The following is a 21268-nucleotide window of genomic DNA, read 5'->3' as shown; positions in this document are numbered from 1 at the left end:
CACTACCCAAAAGGCGCCACAAGAGGGCACTCCAACACAAGAGATGAGGTGAATGAGCAGAATTTCTGCTGAAAAGAGGCAGAAGGTTCTGTATGTAGAAAAAGAAACACTGTTGAACCATGTGTGAAATAAATAAAGAAATGAAATGAAAGAACAACCTGGTTCTGCTCAAATTCACCAATCAGAGGTACTGCCTCAGTCTGCTTCATCAGGCTGTGTACTTGTTTCTGCCATGGGGCGTTAACAAGAATCTGAGGTCCATATTAGAAAAGCTGCTAAAATCATAAAACTTTGCAGAATTGTAATAAATTAGCAATATAAATTACAGGTCTGTGATAGTGTATAAATTTGTAGTGAAAAAAAAAAAAACGTGGACCAAGGTGGGATTGAACTCACGACCTTTGAGCTGCAGAGCCGTGTCATTACTGATTGCGCCACCTGCAAAGGGGGCGGCGGTCTGAAAGACAGATACTTGGGCAGTCAGAAAATAGATCGCGGTGAGAGGCGAAAAACGCCGTTTTTTGGAGTTACAAAACGTCGTGTAACTCAAAAACTAGGAGGGCTAGCAGCATAATTCTTGTACTGGGTGAATCAGCGGACTTTGGTGTATTTTGACTGCGATTTTCATAGCTCATTCTACCTCCGTCGCGGAGATATGACGAGAGAAGAAACGGCTTCATTTTCGGCGTTTGAAAACTGAGAGGAGGACGGATTTCCACCCCTCAAGCAAACGTAATTCATTGCTCAACGGTAAGATAATTGTAAAAACTGCTTCCACTGTGAGTGTCAGCAGTGTCTGAAGATATATTGGCACAAGCCTCATGTCCTAACTTTGCTTTGTTAAAGAGATATGGCAATTTGAAAATGCCTCCCGTTACAGAATTTCAGCTCTGAATTTCAAAACCTCCCATAGACTTTGAATGGGGAGTTGTCAGACCTTGTGTCACCCGAGGCAAATTGCGAAAAAACGGTAAACCTCACAATAAAGATAGTGACATTGTCTGAAAGCCAGCAAAAATACCTACGTTTTGATGTATAATTTGTGGGGGTTGAGTGGAAATTGAGTGAGTAGCAAGAAGTTGTTTAGACATGAAGAGAAAATTCAGAACGGACCAGCACTCACTCTGACTTAATTGCATAGCAACCATAGCAACGCATGTATTTTCTGAAAAATCACAATTTTGCAACTGAAAACTTAAAAGAGATAAGATTAAAACGGTAGAAGATCTGAAAAAGCTGAATCAGACAGGAATAGCCCAATAATCTGAGAACATTTTAAAGTTTGAATGGAGTTTCTAGGTGAAAGTATGACAAAGTAGTTAAGTTTCAAAAAAACAAGCAAGTTTCAGCAGAATTGTAGAAGTTTCCCATTCATTTCAATGGGACAAATTAAAGGGAAAAAAAAGTGTAATATTTTAAAAAGTATAACATTAATAAACACCAAAAGTCATAGCTGGAATTAGCAGAAAGAGCAGAACAGTTTAGAGTTTGAACTGAGAAAATCGGCTGAAAACTGGAGGAGTAGTTAAGTGCCGAAAAACGTACGGAAGCAACAGGAATAATAAAGAATAAAGAGAAACAGGAAAACAATTGTGTGGAAGCCCTTTAGGGCATCCACACAATAACTAGAAAAAGTTTGCATTTCCTGCGAAAATGCTGTGTGGATGCCTTAACGCTGAAGCTGTCTGCTGAAAAGCTGAAAAAGATGAAAAGTTGCAAAAAGTTGTATGGTGGTGAAAAAAAACATGTCACCCTGAGCAGGATTGGAACCTGGCCCTCTTGGTCTCAAGGCAGCTACTCATCTCACTGAGCTAAACTCATTCTCTCAAAAAAGAGGAGGAGAGACCGACAATTCTGCTAAAATGAGCAGAAGCTGCTGAGAATTGTGCTGAGAAGAGGTGAAAAGGTTGAAAATTTTGCAGAAAACAGGTAAATCAGCAGAATTTCTGCAGAAAAGAGGTAAAGAAGCAATAAGTTGCGCTGAAAAGAGATGAATCAGCAGAATTTCTGCTCAAAGGTGGCTATTCATTTCCCTGAGCCAAAGTCACCCTTACAAAGAAGAGGTGGAGAGACGGACAATTCTGCTGAAATGAGCAGAAGCTGATAAGAGGTGAAAAGGCTGAAAATTTTGCAGAAAAGAGGTGAATCAGCAGAGTTTCTGCTCAAAAGAGTTGTCTTTTTTCTGAATACAGCCAAAAAAGCTGGAATTTGTGCTGAAAAGGGGTGAAAAAAATGAAAATTTTGCTGAAAAGGGGTGAAGAAGCTGAAGAAGCTAAAGTATACTAAATCAAAGTATTTGTGCCAAAACATAGTGTTTCTGTCATATTGTGGTACTACTACATTACAACATGAATACGGATTAAAGATGAAAGAAACTGGCAACAAATTCCTCCACTACAAACCAGTCTGATACCACTTCTTGCAGTGTTCACATTTACTAAAGCACTACCCAAAAGGCGCCACAAGAGGGCACTCCAACACAAGAGATGACCTATGTACACTGATGCACTTAGTAACAGTCAGCCTCCTACTTAGCCACTACGTAATACAGCGATATTACAGTGTACAAATTCACATAAATTTGCAGGAACAAAGAAACAAAGCAGGAACAAGCCCAAAACAATCAAAATAACTGGGCTGCCATAGCTATCGCTAACTAGCACATACGCTAAAGGTAACTAAAACCAATACACACAAGTAGCAGGGTAAACATCTTAAGCATGGAACATTAACTCACGTTTATGTGACACACACCATCCCCAACAAATACAGGATGGGCTATTTGCTCCCCTTCCCAGCAGCTCTCTCCTCAATCGTTAGCCCAGGAACAAAGGAAGACCATCTAGCTCAGAAGTCCCATGAATCCCCTCACTGCTCAGAGGCTGCTGGGTAATGTAGCTCACACTAACACAGGCTTTTCTGCAAGCACAAATACTATAACATAGCAGAAATACTGTGATTTTGTTGAAATACTATGCTTTGGCACAAATACCATGATTTGGCAAAAATACTATGATTTAGCAGAAATACTATGATTTAGCAGAAGTACTAAGATGTAGTAGAAGTACTTTGATTTAACAGAAATACTATTATGGAGGAGTAATACTTTAACATGGGAGAAATATTGATACAGACACAGAAACACATACACATACACAGAGCCTAAAGGGAACAGAGGCTGTTAAGAGTCTGGGCTTGGTATATCTAGGTCAGTTAAATTAGCTGCACCTGCTGTAATCAGCCCTTACACACACAGACACAGAGAGAGGTATAAGTTTTCTGCAGTGTATTTCTCACATTCACATTCAGGATTCCCCTCGAACCTCCTGGTCTCAAGGCAGCTACTCATCTCACTGAGCCAAACTCATTCTCACAAAGAAGAGGTAGATAGACTGACAATTGTGCTGAAATTATCAGAAGCTGCTGAGAACTGTGCTGATAAGAGGCAAAAAGGATGAAAATTTTGCAGAAAAGAGGTGAATCAGCAGAATTTCTGCAGAAAAGAGGCAAAGAAGCAGAACGTTGTGCTGAAAAGAGGTGAATCAGCAGAGTTTCTGCTCAAAAGAGTTTTTTTTTCTGAAAACTGCCAAAAAAGCTGGAATTTGTGCTGAAAAGGGGTGAAAAAAATGAACATTTTGCTGAAAAGGGGTGAAGAAGCTAAAGTATACCAAATCAAAGTATTTGTGCCAAAACATGGTATTTCTGCCATATTGTGGTATTTGTGCCACAAAAGTTACTACATTACAACATGAATACGGATTAAAGATGAAAGAAACTGGCAACAAATTCCTCCACTACAAACCAGTCTGATACCACTTCTTGCAGTGTTCACATTTACTAAGGCACTACCCAAAAGGCGTCACAAGAGGGCACTCCAACACAAGAGATGACCTATGTACACTGATGCACTTAGTAACAGTCAGCCTCCTACTTAGCCACTACGTAATACAGCGATATTACAGTGTACAAATTCACATAAATATGATTTGGCAGAAATACTAAACTTTGGCACAAATACTATAATTGAGTACAAGTACTCTAAGATAACAGAAATACTATGATTTAGCAGAAATACAATGTTTTTGCAGAAACACTGTAATTTCACTCAAATACTATGAGATAGCAGTAATACTATGATTTGGCAGAAATGCTACGTTTTAGTACAAATACTATGACAAAGCAGAAATACTATGACTTAGAAGTAATACTATCACAAAAGGGATTCCTCAAAATACTATGAAATTGCAGTAATTCTATGATTTGGCAGAAATACGGTACTTCATACAAATACAATGCTTTGGTACAAATACTATATTTTGGTTTGAATACTATGATTTGCAACAAATACTATGATTTGGCACGAGTAGTATGATTTAGTACAAATACTACGAATTGGCAGAAATACTGTGACTTAGTAGTAATACTATAACATAACAGATATACTGTTATGCTGCAGACAGTCTATGTTTCAAACCTAGCCCTCCTGGGCTCAAATGCTACTCATCTCACTGTGCCAAACTGACTCTCACAAGGAAGGAGATGGAGAGACTGACAATTATGGTGAAATGAGCAGAAGCTGCTGAGAATTGTGCTCATAAGAGGTAAAAGGGCTGAAAATTTTGCAGAAAAGAGGTAAATCAGCAGAATTTCTGCAGAAAAAGAGGAAAGAAGCAGAACATTGCGCTGAAAAGAGGTGAATGAGCAGAATTTCTGCTGAAAAGAGGCAGAACAACCTGGTTCTGCTCAAATTCACCAATCAGAGGTACTGCTTCTGTCTGCTTCATCAGGCTGTTTACTTGTATGTATTTCTGCCATGTGGTGTTGACAAGAATCTTGAGGTCCATATTAGAAAAGCTGCTAAAATCATAAAACTTTGCAGAATTGTAATAAATTAGCAATATAAATTACAGGTCTGTGATAGTGTATAAATTTGTAGTGAAAAAAAAAAAAACGTGGACCAAGGTGGGATTGAACCCACGAGCTTTGAGCTGCAGAGCCGTGTCATTATTGATTGCGCCACCTGGAAAGGGGGCGGCGGTCTGAAAGACAGATACTTGGGCAGTCAGAAAATAGATCGCGGTGAGAGGCGAAAAACGCCGTTTTTTGGAGTTACAAAACGTCGTGTAACTCAAAAACTAGGAGGGCTAGCAGCATAATTCTTGTACTGGGTGAATCAGCGGACTTTGGTGTATTTTGACTGCGATTTTCATAGCTCGTTCTACCTCCGCCGCGGAGATATGACGAGAGAGGAAACGGCTTCATTTCCAGAGTTTGAAGACTGAGAGAAGGACAGATTTCCACCCTCAAACAAACGTAATTCATTGCTCAACGGTAAGATAATTGTAAAACTGCTTCCACTGTGAGTGTCAGCAGTGTCTGAAGATATATTGGCACAAGCCTCATGTCCTAACTTTGCTTTGTTAAAGAGATTTGGCGATTTTAAAATGCCTCCCGTTACAGAATTTCAGCTCTGAATTTCAAAACCTCCCCATAGACTTTGAATGGGGAGTATTGAGACCTTGTGTCACTCTGAGGCAAATTGCAAAAAACGGTAAATCTCACAATAAAGATAGTGACATTGTCTGAAAGCCAGCAAAAATACCTACGTTTTGATGTATAATTTGTGGGGGTTGAGTGGAAATTGAGCCAGTAGCAAGAAGTTGTTTAGACATGAAGAGAAAATTCAGAACGGACCAGCACTCACTCTGACTTAATTGCATAGCAACCATAGCAACGCATGTATTTTCTGAAAAATCACAATTTTGCAACTGAAAACTTAAAGAGAGATAAGATTAAAACGGTAGAAGATCTGAAAAAGCTGAATCAGACAGGAATAGCCCAATAATCTGAGAACATTTTAAAGTTTGAATGGAGTTTCTAGGTGAAAGTATGACAAAGTAGTTGAGTTTCAAAGACAAGCAAGTTTTAGCAGAATTGTGGAAGTTTCCCATTCATTTCAATGGGACAAATTAAAGGAAAAAAGTGTAATATTTTAAAAAGTATAAGAGTAATAAACACCAAAAGTCATAGCTGGAATTAGCAGAAAGGGCAGAACAGTTTAGAGTTTGAACTGAGAAAATCGGCTGAAAACTGGAGGAGTAGTTAAGTGCCGAAAAACGTACGGAAGCAACAGGAATAATAAAGAATAAAGAGAAACAGGAAAACAATAGTGTGGAAGCCCTTTAGGGCATCCACACAATAAAGAATAAAGAGAAACAGGATCTCAATAGTGTGGATGCTTCCAGCATCCACACAATTTGCATTTCCTGCGAAAATGCTGTGTGGATGCCTTGACGCTGAAGCTGTCTGCTAAAAAGCTGAAAAAGATGAAAAGTTGCAAAAAGTTGTTGTGGAGAGACGGACAATTCTGCTGAAATGAGCAGAAGCTGCTGAGAATTGTGCTGATAACAGGTGAAAAGGCTGAAAGTTTTGCAGAAAAGAGGTGGATCAGCAGAATTTCTGCAGAAAAGAGGCAAAGAAGCAGAAAGTTGCGCTGAAAAGAGATGAATCAGCAGAGTTTCTGCTGAAAAGAGTTTTTTTTTTCTGAAAACAGCCAAAAAGCTGGAATTTGTGCTGAAAAGGGGTGAAAAAATGAAAATTTTGCTGAAAAGGGGTGAAGAAGGTAAAGTATACCAAATCAAACTATTTGTGCCAAAACATAGTGTTTCTGCCATATTGTGGTATTTGTGCCACAAAAGTTACTACATTACAACATGAATACGGATTAAAGATGAAAGAAACTGGCAACAAATTCCTCCACTACAAACCAGTCTGATACCACTTCTTTGCAGTGTTCACGTTTACTAAGGCACTACCCAAAAGGCGCCGCAAGAGGGCACTCCAACACAAGAGATGAGGTGAATGAGCAGAATTTCTGCTGAAAAGAGGCAGAAGGTTCTGTATGTAGAAAAAGAAACACTGTTGAACCATGTGTGAAATAAATAAAGAAATGAAATGAAAGAACAACCTGGTTCTGCTCATTTTCACCAATCAGAGGTACTGCAAAAAGTTGTATGGTGGTGAAAACAAAATGTTGCCCTGAGCAGGATTCGAACCTGGCCCTACCAGGCTCAAAGCAGCTACTCATCTCACTGACCCAAACACATTCTCACAGAGAAGAGGTGGACTGACTGACAATTCTGCTGAAATGAGCAGAAGCTGCTGAGAATTGTGCTGATAAGAGGTGAAAAGGCTTAAAATTTTGCAGAAAAGAGGTGAATCAGAAGAATTTGCAGAAAAGAGGCAAAGGAGCAGAAACGTGCGCTGAAAGAGATGAATCAGCAGAGTTTCTGCTGAAAAGAGTTTTTTCTGAAAACAGCCCTAAAAATGGAATTTGTGCTGAAAAGGGGTGAAAAAATGAATATTTTGCTGAAAAGGGGTGAAGAAGGTAAAGTATACCAAATCAAAGTATTTGTGCCAAAACATAGTGTTTCTGCCATATTGTGGTATTTGTGCCACAAAAGTTACTACATTACAACATGAATATGGATTAAAGATGAAAGAAACTGGCAACAAATTCCTCCACTACAAACCAGTCTGATACCACTTCTTTGCAGTGTTCACGTTTACTAAGGCACTACCCAAAAGGCGCCACGAGAGGGCACTCCAACACAAGAGATGAGGTGAATGAGCAGAATTTCTGCTGAAAAGAGGCAGAAGGTTCTGTATGTAGAAAAAGAAACACTGTTGAACCATGTGTGAAATAAATAAAGAAATGAAATGAAAGAACAACCTGGTTCTGCTCAAATTCACCAATCAGAGGTACTGCCTCAGTCTGCTTCATCAGGCTGTGTACTTGTTTCTGCCATGGAGCGTTAACAAGAATCTGAGGTCCATATTAGAAAAGCTGCTAAAATCATAAAACTTTGCAGAATTGTAATAAATTAGCAATATAAATTACAGGTCTGTGATAGTGTATAAATTTGTAGTGAAAAAAAAAAAACGTGGACCAAGGTGGGATTGAACCCACGACCTTTGAGCTGCAGAGCCGTGTCATTACTGATTGCGCCACCTGGAAAGGGGGCCGCGGTCTGAAAGACAGATACTTGGGCAGTCAGAAAATAGATCGTGGTGAGAGGCGAAAAACGCCGCTTTTTGAGTTACAAAACGTCGTGTAACTCAAAAACTAGGAGGGCTAGCAGCATAATTCTTGTACTGGGTGAATCAGCGGACTTTGGTGTATTTTGACTGCGATTTTCATAGCTCTTTCTACCTCTGTCGCGGAGATATGACGAGAGAAGAAACGGCTTCATTTCCAGAGTTTGAAGACTGAGAGGAGGACAGATTTCCACCCTCAAACAAACGTAATTCATTGCTTAACGGTAAGATAATTGTAAAACTGCTTCCACTGTGAGTGTCAGCAGTGTCTGAAGATATATTGGCACAAGCCTCATGTCCTAACTTTGCTTTGTTAAGGAGATATGGCGATTTGAAAATGCCTCCTGTTACAGAATTTCAGCTCTGAATTTCAAAACCTCCCCATAGACTTTGAATGGGAGTATCCAGACCATGTGTCACTTCGAGGCAAATTGCGAAAAAACGGTAAATCTCACAATAAAGATAGTAACATTGTCTGAAAGCCAGCAAAAATACCTACGTTTTGATGTATAGTTTATGGGGGTTGAGTGAAAATTGAGTGAGCAGCAAGAAGTTGTTCGGACATGAAGAGAAGTTTCAGAAAGGACCAGTGCTCACTCTGAGTTAATTGCACAGAATTGTGGAAGTTTCCCATTCATTTCAATGGGACAAATTAAAGGAAAAAAGTGTAATATTTTAAAAAGTATAACATTAATAAACACCAAAAGTCATAGCAGGAATTAGCAGAAAGAGCAGAACAGTTTAGAGTTTGAACGGAGAAAATCGGCTGAAAACTGAGGCAGTAGTTAAGTGCCAAAAAACGGAGCAACTAGAAGAATAAAGATAAAGAACTAGAAAAATTTGCATTTCCTGCGAAAATGCTGTGTGGATGCCTTAACGCTGAAGCTGTCTGCTGAAAAGCTGAAAAAGATGAAAAGTTGCAAAAAGTTGTATGGTGGTGAAAAAAAAAATGTTGCCCTGAGCAGGATTTGAACCTGGCCTTCTTGGGCTCAAGGCAGCTACTCATCTCACTGAGCTAAACTCATTCTCTCAAAAAAGAGGAGGAGAGACCAAAAATTCTACTAAAATGAGCAGAAGCTGCTGAGAATTGTGCTGAGAAGAGGTGAAAAGGCTGAAAATTTTGCAGAAAAGAGGTAAATCAGCAGAATTTCTGCAGAAAAGAGGCAGAACAAAAGAGAAAACTGAAAACAGGTTTTGCCATGACCGGGATTTGAACCTGGCCGTTCTCATCTCAAGGCAGCTGCTCATCTCACTGAACCAAACTCTTTCTCTCAGAAACAAGAGATGGAGAAACTGACAATTTTGCTAAAATGAGCAGAAGCTGCTGAGAATTGTGCTGAGAAGTGAAAAGGCTGAAAATTTTGCAGAAAAGAGGTGAATCAGCAGAATTTCTGCAGAAAAGAGGTAAAGAAGCAATAAGTTGCGCTGAAAAGAGATGAATCAGCAGAATTTCTGCTCAAAGGCGGCTATTCATTTCCCTGAGCCAAAGTCATTCTTACAAAGAAGAGGTGGAGAGACGGACAATTCTGCTGAAATGAGCAGAAGCTGCTGACAATTGTGCTGATAAGAGGTGAAAAGGCTGAAACTTTTGCAGAAAAGAGGTGAATCAGCAGAATTTCTGCAGAAAAGAGGCAAAGAAGCAGAAACTTGCGCTGAAAAGAGATGAATCAGCAGAGTTTCTGCTCAAAAGAGTTGTCTTTTTTCTGAATACAGCCAAAAATGCTGCAATTTGTGCTGAAAAGTAATGAAAAAAAACGAAAATTTTGCTGAAAAGGGGTGAAGAAGCTGAAGAAGCTAAAGTATACTAAATCAAAGTATTTGTGCCAAAACATAGTGTTTCTGCCATATTGTGGTACTACTACATTACAACATGAATACGGATTAAAGATGAAAGAAACTGGCAACAAATTCCTCCACTACAAACCAGTCTGATACCACTTCTTTGCAGTGTTCACGTTTACTAAGGCACTACCCAAAAGGCGCCACAAGAGGGCACTCCAACACAAGAAATGAGGTGAATGAGCAGACTTTCTGCTGAAAAGAGGCAGAAGGTTCTGTATGTAGAAAAAGAAACAGTGTTGAACCATGTGTGAAATAAATAAAGAAATGAAATGAAAGAACAACCTGGTTCTGCTCAAATTCACCAATCAGAGGTACTGCAAAAAGTTGTATGGTGGTGAAAACAAAATGTTGCCCTGAGCAGGATTCGAACCTGGCCCTACCAGGCTCAAAGCAGCTACTCATCTCACTGGCCCAAACACATTCTCACAAAGAAGAGGTGGACAGACTGACAATTCTGCTGAAATTAGCAGAAGCTGCTGAGAATTGTGCTGATAAGCAATAACTCAAAATCTGCACTGTGAAGTATTCAAAATGGACAATGTAAATGGTGTCCATCTATGCCATGCCAAATGTTGGTGCCCAAAGTATAGCATTGCACATATGTGCTTTAAATGATTCATAATCTTTGTGCACTGGCAATTTCGAAATCATTACTTGCTTTTGAACTAAGTTATTTTAATATTGAATTATATTACTTCATGTAAAAATACAGACTGCCAATAGGGTGACGTGGACTGCAAATGGCCCCTGGGCTGCGAGTTTAAACACCTGTTATGAACCATTAGTGCCAAAATCATTTTATTTCACTGGCTACATACAAACTGATCATATGAGCCATATACCAGCAATAATACAACAATAGAAAGAAAGAAAGATATTAAACTACAAATTATTTAAGTTTAGTTTCTTGTGAAGGACAACAAGTAGATTTAGAAAGCATGTGAGTTTATGTGAAAATGTAATTCAGAATTTGTTTTAGAACACTTAGCAATAGAAGCTTGTATTGGGATTAGAGAAATTATTTCACTGCTATTGTACCATGGCATTAATCACATAATCTCCAAGTAGGGATATTGCATTTAGATGTTTAAACATATTGGCACCCAATTAAGCTTTTATTACAGGTCCAGTAAGAACCACTTTAAACTGTTGAGTTGAATCTATAATTTTAAAGGCTTTTGAATGTTTTTATATTCTTACACTGAAGTCCAGACTTCAGTGGGTGAGAGACTGAGTTGCAGGCTGACAGGAAACGCCATGCTTTGCAAAAGTGAAACTGATAGCAGAGCCTAAGTGTAAGCTATTTTGAGCAGGGTATTTTATTATGCATTTACATCTTTGATTAAGCTTTGATTAAGTTTTAAGTAGTTGTATTAGATTGAAACATATGTTTTATATATTTTACATATAAGTCAAGATTATTACACACATACACACACATACAGACACATATAGTTAGAGAGGTCAAATAAGGTGCAGAGCGAGGGCAACACATGCACACCCATACATGCACAGACATACACACACACACACTCACATACAGGCAGGGGGTTTATTTGTAGGTGAGAGTTTAAGCATGACTGTTTGATGGAGAAGCAGGTGCAGGATGTTCCAGAGACAAGGCGGTTGTTAAATAGAACATTTGTGGTTTTGAAACTGATGCATGTACTGACATAGAGAGGGCGTCACTAAAAATACCTCGATGCATAAAACTAATGCTGTGTTGTTGTTGGGCAGAGATCAATGCTGTCTGCGCACAGGAATTAATCTCTCCGCATGCGTCAATAAATCTTGTCTAATTTCACCTGGCCGGATCAGTGGTCATTATTTTGTATTCTCTCCTTCAATTTCTGGACCCAACACTTGAAATAAAAAAAAAGTTAATGTCATTGTAAAAATAAAATATGTACAGCAATACGTCAAAGACATCTGGCAGAGTAAAATAGAATTTTCCTAAACGAGATGGGGTCTTGCACACAGACAGGAGAACTTCATTTTGATACATGAAATAGCAGATATTGAAAAGTTAGAGACTTTCATGGATTTGCTGAAAAACAAAAATGCTGTGTGACTGAATTGTTAATATGACCCAACATTTTCAAACACTTATTAGTAAATTTATGATGTTTTCCATTTCTTTAATGCGGGAAAAACCTCCTTGCTTTGATGTACGTGCTGGTGAATCACCTGTCCATCATTTCTCTGAGAAGGGAAACAGTCTCAATGTAAACTTGTAATGTCTCTGTCAGTGGTACATTTGAATTCGGAAGTGTTGCCAGTTCTGCTGCCGACAGGTCACGGGGAAGCTCCAACTCTGGGACATAAACTTGATCTGACACAGGTGGCCCTCTCCAGTTGTTTACACAGTCTTGAGCTGCCTGTGAATCCGGCATCATTTAATGTTAATTGTAAAATATATTTTATGGTACCATCTTAAGGTTACACATTTAAAATATATCACAGGCACTGTAGTCTTTGAAAACCATTACCTGACACAAATGTGCTGTGCTTCCATCTCTTTCTCTGCTCAACCACAGCTGAACAGGAGATTGGTTCCGCGCTGATCTCTGTGAGTGGTTGTTCCATGCTCTCAGAAACTGTTGCAGATGTGACTGGATGTGTGGCATGTAACACCTGTGCAATGCATATAGGTCTGTCTCCTTGTCTGGACTGAGCCATCCCTCAGCCTCAAGGCGAAGAAAAGTAGTGCTGAAGAGATCAAGGACGTTGTGAAATACATCTCTCCATAATCACTCAATTCTGAAACCATAAGAACAGTTAATTAAAAATCCCTGAAACTACTTAATTAATATAATAAAAGACTTTAAAACTGTGGCTTTACATATAAACTGTGGAGTATAAATAATTGAGCTCTAACTTCCACATTTCCAGATCCCTATCACAAAGTGGTCAATACAGCTATACAATAAAAAGAGTCTCAACACGCTAAAAACCCTGCCGGCAGAAATAACTCTACACTGTCAACACAAAGGCTAAACAAATGTTTCCATATGCTAAAATTCCCATAATCCCACAGTCCAGCCACACGCGGGCAAATGTTCTTTATCTGAAACAGGAGAGGAATTTCTCTTCCGGGATGGTGAAAATAGTAAGAGTGATACTGTATTCTAGAGGCCGTGAGCCAGCGTGAGCACTGTGAAGCCCCGGGTAGCATTTGTTGCTTCACATGGTAAGTCCCAGGCAGTGCATGTGCGCTAGTTAGCATGCTACTTGCCACTAGCTCCGATGCTAACTTCCGCTAGCCATTTTTCAATGAAAGTGCCCTTTCGGAGGCTAAAGCAATTAGCACTGAGTCTGCTGCACTTTATACAAAATGTTCTTTAAAGGTTCATGTCATATTACTGTGGTATTGATGTATAATGTATGGTTTTGTGCGAAGTTGTTATGTTAGCACAAGTTCACATTTCTCATGGTGCTACTTATAGTTCTGCACCCTAAGTATTAGCAACGTGAAATTCAGTGCCTTCACCTGCACTTTACTTAGCTGAAACTTGATAAGTCTTAAGCCAGTGTGTATTTTTCATGCACTGCTGAGCTATTTTGTATTATTTTAAATGTGTGTTTCCTATGCACTTTTCCCTTTGAAATTAGAATAATTTGTTGTACAACATAGAATATTTTGAAAGAAATTTAGAAACACTACAAGCTATTAGTAGTAATAATAAGTTACAGACATTATAGCTTAAATGTTGAACTACTGTGTTCTGGCCTGGTCCCCAGGTCAGGTTTTTTCCCTTTGCTTATTTGGATTGGATTGGTTTTGAGGACCTGAGAAGAATCGAGGATCCCTTTTCCAGTACTGGATGGCGAGCCCAGCCCAAAGAGCCGGATGAACTGGTAGATTGTAACCCGACTGGTTAAAAAGACACTGAGTGACTATTGAACATTGACAGACTGAAATTGACTTTAAAAAAAAAAGGACGCAAAAGACAATATACCCTTGGGTCGACCATTTGTGGGGTTTATTTTATTTTATTTTGTTTTCAATAAGCACACTCTACTTTTGTTAAATGTGCACAACCTGCTAAACTTTAATAATTGCTAATAAATGCAGTTTTGTTTTATACACCTACTGTGTACAAGTCCTCTGATGTCATACACCCTTGGCTCCTACGAATCTAGAACCTGTCTGATCCTGTCCATATTTCCCTTCTGTCCTCGTACTGTGGTTAAAGGTAACTGTACTGCCTGTACTACATGCAAAGAAGGCAAGAAGTAGCACTAACAGGTCTTACATGCCCACTACTAGCATTGTACTACCAGTGTTACACTTACCTCTCCTTTCCTCTGCCTTTGAACTGCTTCAGGAGGCGACAGTGTTCAGCAAGCTCGATTTGCGCAATGCATACCACTTGGTGAGGATCAGACGGGGAGATGAGTGGAAAACGGCATTTAAGACACATTTGGGCCACTTCGAGTTATGCCGTTTGGGTTGACTAATGCTCCTGCTGTCTTTCAAGCGTTGGTAAATGACATCCTCAGAGACTTTATTAACCGCTGTGCTTTTGTTTACCTTGATGATATTCTCATCTTTTCTAAGTCACTAGCAGAGCATGAAGTCCACGTCAGGCAGATCCTTCAATGCTTGTTGGAGAACAAGCTATTTGTAAAGGCGGAGAAGTGCGAGTTTCATGTGGACACTGTGGCATTTCTGGGGTACATCATCACAAAAGGTAACCTGAAACCTGACCCGGTGAAGGTCCGAGCAGTTGTAGACTGGCCCCAGCCTCCTAACCGTCGGCATCTCCAGCTTTTCCTGGGTTTTGCCAATTTTTACCGCCGGTTCATTAAGAATTTCAGCCAGATTGCATTACCTCTCACTAATCTTACCTCTCCAAAAGTGTGTTTTCGGTGGAATCAGGCAGCTCAGGGGGCGTTTACCTGCCCGAAGGAGAGATTCGCCGCCGCCCCCATCCTGCGTCAGCCCAAATTGGACCAGCAGTTTGTGGTGGAGGTGGATATGTCGGAGTCTGGGGTCGGGGCGGTCCTGTCACAGCGCTTTGAGGGCAAGCTCTATCCTTATGCCTTCTTTTCCCATCAGCTCTCTCCCGCAGAGCGGAACTATGACATCGGGGATACAGAGTTGTTGGCCGTGAAACTCGCCCTGGAGGAATGGAGGCACTGGCTAGAGGGCGCCAAGCACCCTTTCATTGTCTGGACAGATCATAAAAACCTAGAATACATCCTAAGCATCTCAACTCTCGTCAGGCAAGGTGGGCTCTGTTCTTTACTCGGTTTAACTTCTCCATCCCCTACAGGCCGGGCTCCCGAAACGTCAAGCCTGACGCTCTCTCTCGACAATTCACCACCGTCGAGGAGGATTCGGACCCCGGACCCATTCTTCCCACCTCCAGCGTGATTGGAGCAGTCTCCTGGGAAATTGAGGCCCTGGTTCGGAAGGCTCAAGACTCGAAACCCGATCCTGGTACCGGCTCTTTGTTCCCACGTCCGTCCGGTCGCAGGTTCTTCAGTGGGGCCATGCCACTCGCCTCACCTGCCATCCCGGAATTCACCGCACCATCACCTTTCTGCAACGCTACTTCTGGTGGCCCACACTGATTAGAGACGCTACTGACTATGTCAAAGCCTGCTCCACGTGTGCCCGGAACAAGCTCTCTCACCGACCGCCCTCCAGGCTACTACTACCGCTGTCCACGCCGGGCCGGCCGTGGTCACATATCGCCCTCGATTGTTTATCTGAACTATAAACTGCACTGAGGCTAAAGCAGCTGGACTGATGCTCGTTAACATCCATGGAGGAAGAAGATGCTTGATGAGACGGATCCACGTCCATCGTTTCATTTAAGAAGCCCAGCTAACAGACGTGATGCAGGAAAGTCCGCTGGTCCTTAAACGTGTCCTTGTGTGTCTGTTTTTGTGCACAGCCTGGATTCTCAGTTTGTGCTGTCGTTGGATTTTCTCACGCCGACTCACAAATGTAGGATCTTGTTTCCAGGTGGTGATGAAATGAGTCGTAGGGCTTCAGGATTCAGGATCAGGTCTCAGTGCTGCTGGCTGAACTCTGTCTCATGTTCTGAGTCTTAAATAAAGTCAGTCAGGATTATGTCTTCTGTCGAGTCTTATGAGAGTTTGATGATGTCAGCAAACACTGGCACAGATTCAAAGATCAGAAATCTGAAATATATTTGAGTTATAAATGGAGTGTAGAGAATGAGCTGCTCATGAAGCCAGCTGTGTACAGGAGGTCAAAGGTCAGAGCTCCTGTGGGTCTGAGGACAGCCTCACGCTGGAGAAGGATGAAGGAGTCTGACCTGAGCCAGTGTTTGACATGAACACATCAGCACTGCTATCAGTGAGCCTAATGACAGCTGTTAGCCTCATTTTAGTGTTTCATCATTGAAAAACACTTCCTGTCACTGTGGTGGTTACAGTGACATCGTGCAGTTTGTGTTTTGACCTCCAGAGGGTGACAAATCAGCACAGACAGAGAGCTCCATTCAAACTTTGTTGCCATCAGTAATAATTCTTCAAATATAATCATCAGTGTTTGAGCAGTTATGATATCAGGGACAATCTAGACGTGTGTGACAATACTGAACATGTCACATGACACACCTTACACATCATGTGATCCACTCTCAGTCTGCACTTTCATTCATGACTTCAACAGGTTGAAATGAGCTTTGAACAAACATCAGTTTAGTGCTGAAATATTCAAACGCTGCAGGAAGAAGAACAACAAAGTGATGACGGATGTTTGTGTTTCAAACAGGAAAACCAGCAGAAATAAATCACAGCCTGCCAGAGGTTTGGGAGTTTCCGAGGTTTATTTCAACGCAGCACAGTGTTTCAATGCTCCCGAGTGTCCTCAAACGCCGCATTAGGCTCAAAGTTTACTTTCACTTCCTGAACTTCGTGGAGTGGAGGTTGTTGTTGGTGTGTGTGAAGAAACTGTAAGTTTGCTTTGTTTCCTCCTTTAACAGTTTGTTTTTAGGAACTTTACTGTTTGTTCATGTTTGATTTCTTCACACAACAAACTGTGTGTGTTTGTATTAAAGTCAGTGTGTAACGTTTTCCAACGAGGCCGAGTGTGTCCGCCATTTTCTGTCTGTGTCAGACTCCGGGAATCAGACTAATGTGGTCTGAGCTCCGGGTGTTTATATTCACAGGGACAGCAGGAGACGGAGAGCGGACTTTATAAATGAATATTTAGTATAGATGTGTGTTAGATACAGATTCAACATGGCGGTCTTAAAAATACTGCGGCTGTGTCCCAATTACGAGACCGCACGCTTGAAGTACGCATTTTGAGTGTGATTACGTCACCGCCACGCGACGACGGCTGTCCCAATTTGAAGTGTATGTCACTACCCGATCCGTACCGGAAACCCGATCCGTACCCCGCATGCGCGAAAGGTTACTACTTCCGGTCGAAGCGTTTTACGATAGTTACGGGTCAGAGTATCTGTTAAGATGTTAAGAATAATAAGTATCTGTTAAAATGTTTCCAATAATGAAGCATTTCAATATAATGTAGACAAAAACGAAAAATAAAAAGATAGTTACGGCTCAGGTCTCCCCGATCCTTACTGCGCATGTGCAAAGTCGGACCGTACAAATCGGGTCTACCCGATCTGTACCGCGCATGTGCAGGGTACTTCTTCTTCTGTTCCTTTAATGGTAGTTTACTCCCCAGTGTACGAGGATACTGCCACCTGCTGACCGAGCGAATGAACCCTATTGTAAACTGAACTAGCGTCATTACAAACGTGTGTTTAATTTGATTTAATGATAGTCGAGTGTGTTTATGCTTGTTTGTGTGGAGAGGATTGATTGGAATAGTGATGATGATGTCCACTCCTCACTGTCAATTGTCAGTAAACACTTCATCTGGCTGATGAATCTTCACGTGACATATTACAAAGTCTGTATTATTGACTCTGTAATTAGTCACCATTCTTCTTATTTTACGACGCTGTTGTTCAATCGGGGAATGCTCTCTGTTGAGGAGAAAAGCATGAATTTGTTTGTATACGAATTATCCTTTGTTTAAATGTCCTGTTAGTTGAAAAGGAGGCAGAGCTGTTGAGAAATGCTAGGAGCTAACTGGGCGCTAACCACATCATTGAAATATATGGAATGTCGCAATGTTGGCAAAGAGAGGAAGTGACGTAAGATTTGCGCATGCGGGGTATCGATCGGGTTTCCGGTACGGCTCGGGTAGCGACAGTGTACTTCAAATGCATACTCCAAATGCGCCGTCGATTTCCCCAAATATCAAGCATGGTCCGGTGCACGCTTCATGGTCCCAGATATCCCACAATTCATAGCGCGGCGGTGGGTGTGGATAATTTTGCCGAAAAATACGGCAGACGGCAGAAGAGAGCGGCCGAGGAGTGAACTGTCAAAAGTAAGTACTGAATCTGATGTCACTTATTTATGTGCGAATGTTTAATGAAGAACATTAAAACGCCCGGATCAACAAGGTCCGCGTCAGGTGTTGAGGAACAAGAAGGCATCGGTGGGCAAGAGACCAAAACAGGGCGTTGTTGGAATGCTACTACGCAAGCGGAAGGGGCTACATGAATAGGATGAGGGACCTATGGATTCTTCGATACCCAACATCCACAATGACGGCGAAACAACTAGTAGCTCAGTGTTCCAACATTTGAAAGAAGGGACTGCTCTCACAGCTAGAGATTGACGAGGTACAACATAAATGCTACGGCAAGGAGGAGTCAGGACGCCAGGTCAGGGGGGAGATATCATCACCCCCACCCGAGATTGGGTACATAGCCCCAAGTGCGATAGGAGAAGGATCGTTGAGTGCGAGAGGAACTGACCTGAAAGATAGGATCATGGCCAAGCTTGAAACCTGGATCCCCCGTAGCCGCTTACCAAGATTACGTGAAGTACCCTCAGAAGGTCTGCTAGATGATGTTAATGCAGCACTACGAACAATACCACGATTACCGAAACTTACAAGCTGATCTACAATATGGCAGCAGTGATCAGTGAGATGCTTGGCTACAAGTTGAACAGCCACAAGGGGCAGTACCCTCCATGGAGAAGGAGGCTAGATCAAAGTAGCACGGAGGGAGGTTAGCCAACTAACAATCTAAACAGCGCGATGAAGGCTAGACCATCCCATTTCACAAGCCTCTCGCTTCCGCACTTCTCGTACTTATTATACGCACCGTATGTAGTACGCATAGTGTGCGTACTTCAAGCGTGCAGACCCTGAATTGGGACACAGCCTGCGTCACAAACTGTTGGCTCCGCCCCAAAAGGAAGAAGTGTTACGAAACAGGTTATTGTAGTTCACTCAGAACTAAAACTAGATCTGAAAAACAGTTAAAATACAAATAAAAACTACACACACTAAACTAAATTATTGATAATGATCAATGAAATGATTTTGGAAAATTAAATAACGTTTTATAGGAAATGTCCTGTTAGTGTTTTTTAGTTTGGCTAAAAAAAAATAAAAAACTTGCTTCATTATTCTTTGATAGACATCTTTAGATGTTGGATGTCTCTGTGAGTCACTGCTTTCAAAGAGTTCAGTTTTTAATATCTGCATTAATCTAAATCAGTCCAGTCTCTAATAAATACAAACTAAAATCTAAACTTAAAGAAGCAAACTCACTCTGTACACTAAGTGATTTAAAAACACCAAGTAAAAGAGAAATACAAACAAAACCTAATGAAACTATAATATAAAGTATAAGACCTGTGCTGTCTGTGGATATGTTTTGGGTTTCAGCCATCACAGATACCTTGTTTTATTTTTCTGTCAGTCACTGAGATCATTTAAAGATTGGTACATATCTGTCACTGTGTTCATTTAAAGTTCTCCCCCTCTTTGTGTTCAGAGACAGCAGATGGAGGAAGAGCAGAGGACTTTGGAAAGTGTTATTTAAAATGGACGTAGCTTTGATTCAGCACGTCGGCCTCTGTTAAAAATATCACGACCTGTCGGCTCAGACTGTTCACACTGAAACAAAGATGGAGGATAAAACAGGTTTAATATTTCTCACACTGAACAAAAGTTACTGTATGAAATTTAAAACTGTCTGTTAATAAATCACAACATTTAAAGATGCTTCAGTCACAAGTTTTATATTAATAGTATAAGTTAGACATTAAGTTTTAGATATATATTTGATTTGTACAGGACTTTTATGTATTTGTTATACATTAATACTAAATTAAACCTTTTGTCTTCTGTCTGTACAAAATAGATTTTGTTCAAAGTGTAGATGTTACAGTTCTTATACATGTAATACACTTATTACCAACCTGAGAGTTTATCAGCTGGTCTGACATGATGAATGACTTCTTAATCCAGCTCAAGATGCTGTAGACTCCCGTCAGTAACACTTTCTATGCGCTGGTAAAACGTAGTTCTATTAATCTGTGCTCGATTACTCTGGAACCGGAACCGGATGCAAGTCCCAAAAAACTGAATTGTAGGACTGAAATTATTCAAGAGTTACATTTTTAGAGGATAAAATACAGTTTCAAAGCAAACAAATTCATTTTCAAAATATAAAATTCAATTTCAATTTAGTGATGATCATTTTCAAACCAGTACATTGAATTTCAAATGAGGCTAATTCAAATTCAGTTTTACAAAGCATTTATTTAAGTTACTATTCAGATTCAATCTGAGAAATTCAAATTTAACTTGTTCAAATTTAGTTTCTGATGGCACAAAGTTCTGCACATATTATGGCTCCATCTAGTGGACTGATAGTCGAGCAGCTGATGGCAGCTTCCTCTGCCTCACACTGCTGTCTGACTGCATTCAGCTGACACTGAGATGAAGCAGGAAAGAAGCAGCTGATATTTGGACAGCACACATGATGGAAAGGAGGATTTCAGTCGATGTGCACATGAATGATTTGTGTTTCCTCTGCAGGTGAAGGTAGAAAGTGTGTGTGAGCTGATGTGAATTGAGCAGCATGGATCAGTGTGAGGACAGAGAGGAGGAGTCCCTCCTCTAAAAGCACTCTGTGTGGGGAACATGAGAGCCAGACCAAAGCTCAGAGGTGAGATGACCATCTCTAACTGTCCATGACTCTTCTCCATGTCACAGCTCAGCACTCACATCACTGCTCCATCATTATTCACAGGAAGGAACAAGGAACTAAACGCAAACATGAAGCTGAACCTGAACCCAGCTGTGTGTCCTTACAGAGTGACCGGTCTAATGATCACATCATTACCTTTAAAGTCCAGCCTGTGTCTGCTGCAGAGAGGTGAGCTGTTAGTAACATGAACTCCTTGATGTCAGTTTGGTGTCTGATTTAAATGAACTGTTTGATGTTGTTTCCTGATCTCT

General features: G+C 40.7%; 1 long non-coding RNA gene across 1 annotated transcript; it reads left to right on the top strand.

The window, feature by feature from the left end:
• The first annotated feature begins 16833 nt into the window (after window positions 1-16833).
• LOC120437959 lies at window positions 16834-20905 on the top strand. The gene is made up of 3 exons (XR_005611534.1): window positions 16834-16874; window positions 19797-19945; window positions 20846-20905. It is a non-coding gene; the product is annotated as an uncharacterized LOC120437959 (long non-coding RNA).
• Window positions 20906-21268: the final 363 nt, after the last annotated feature.

Source organism: Oreochromis aureus, linkage group 3 (assembly GCF_013358895.1).
Source record: "Oreochromis aureus strain Israel breed Guangdong linkage group 3, ZZ_aureus, whole genome shotgun sequence".
In the NCBI taxonomy this organism is placed as follows: Eukaryota; Metazoa; Chordata; class Actinopteri; order Cichliformes; family Cichlidae; genus Oreochromis; species Oreochromis aureus.
The sequence above is the reverse complement of the archived record's forward strand: the minus strand, read 5'-3'. Positions and strand labels throughout refer to the sequence as shown.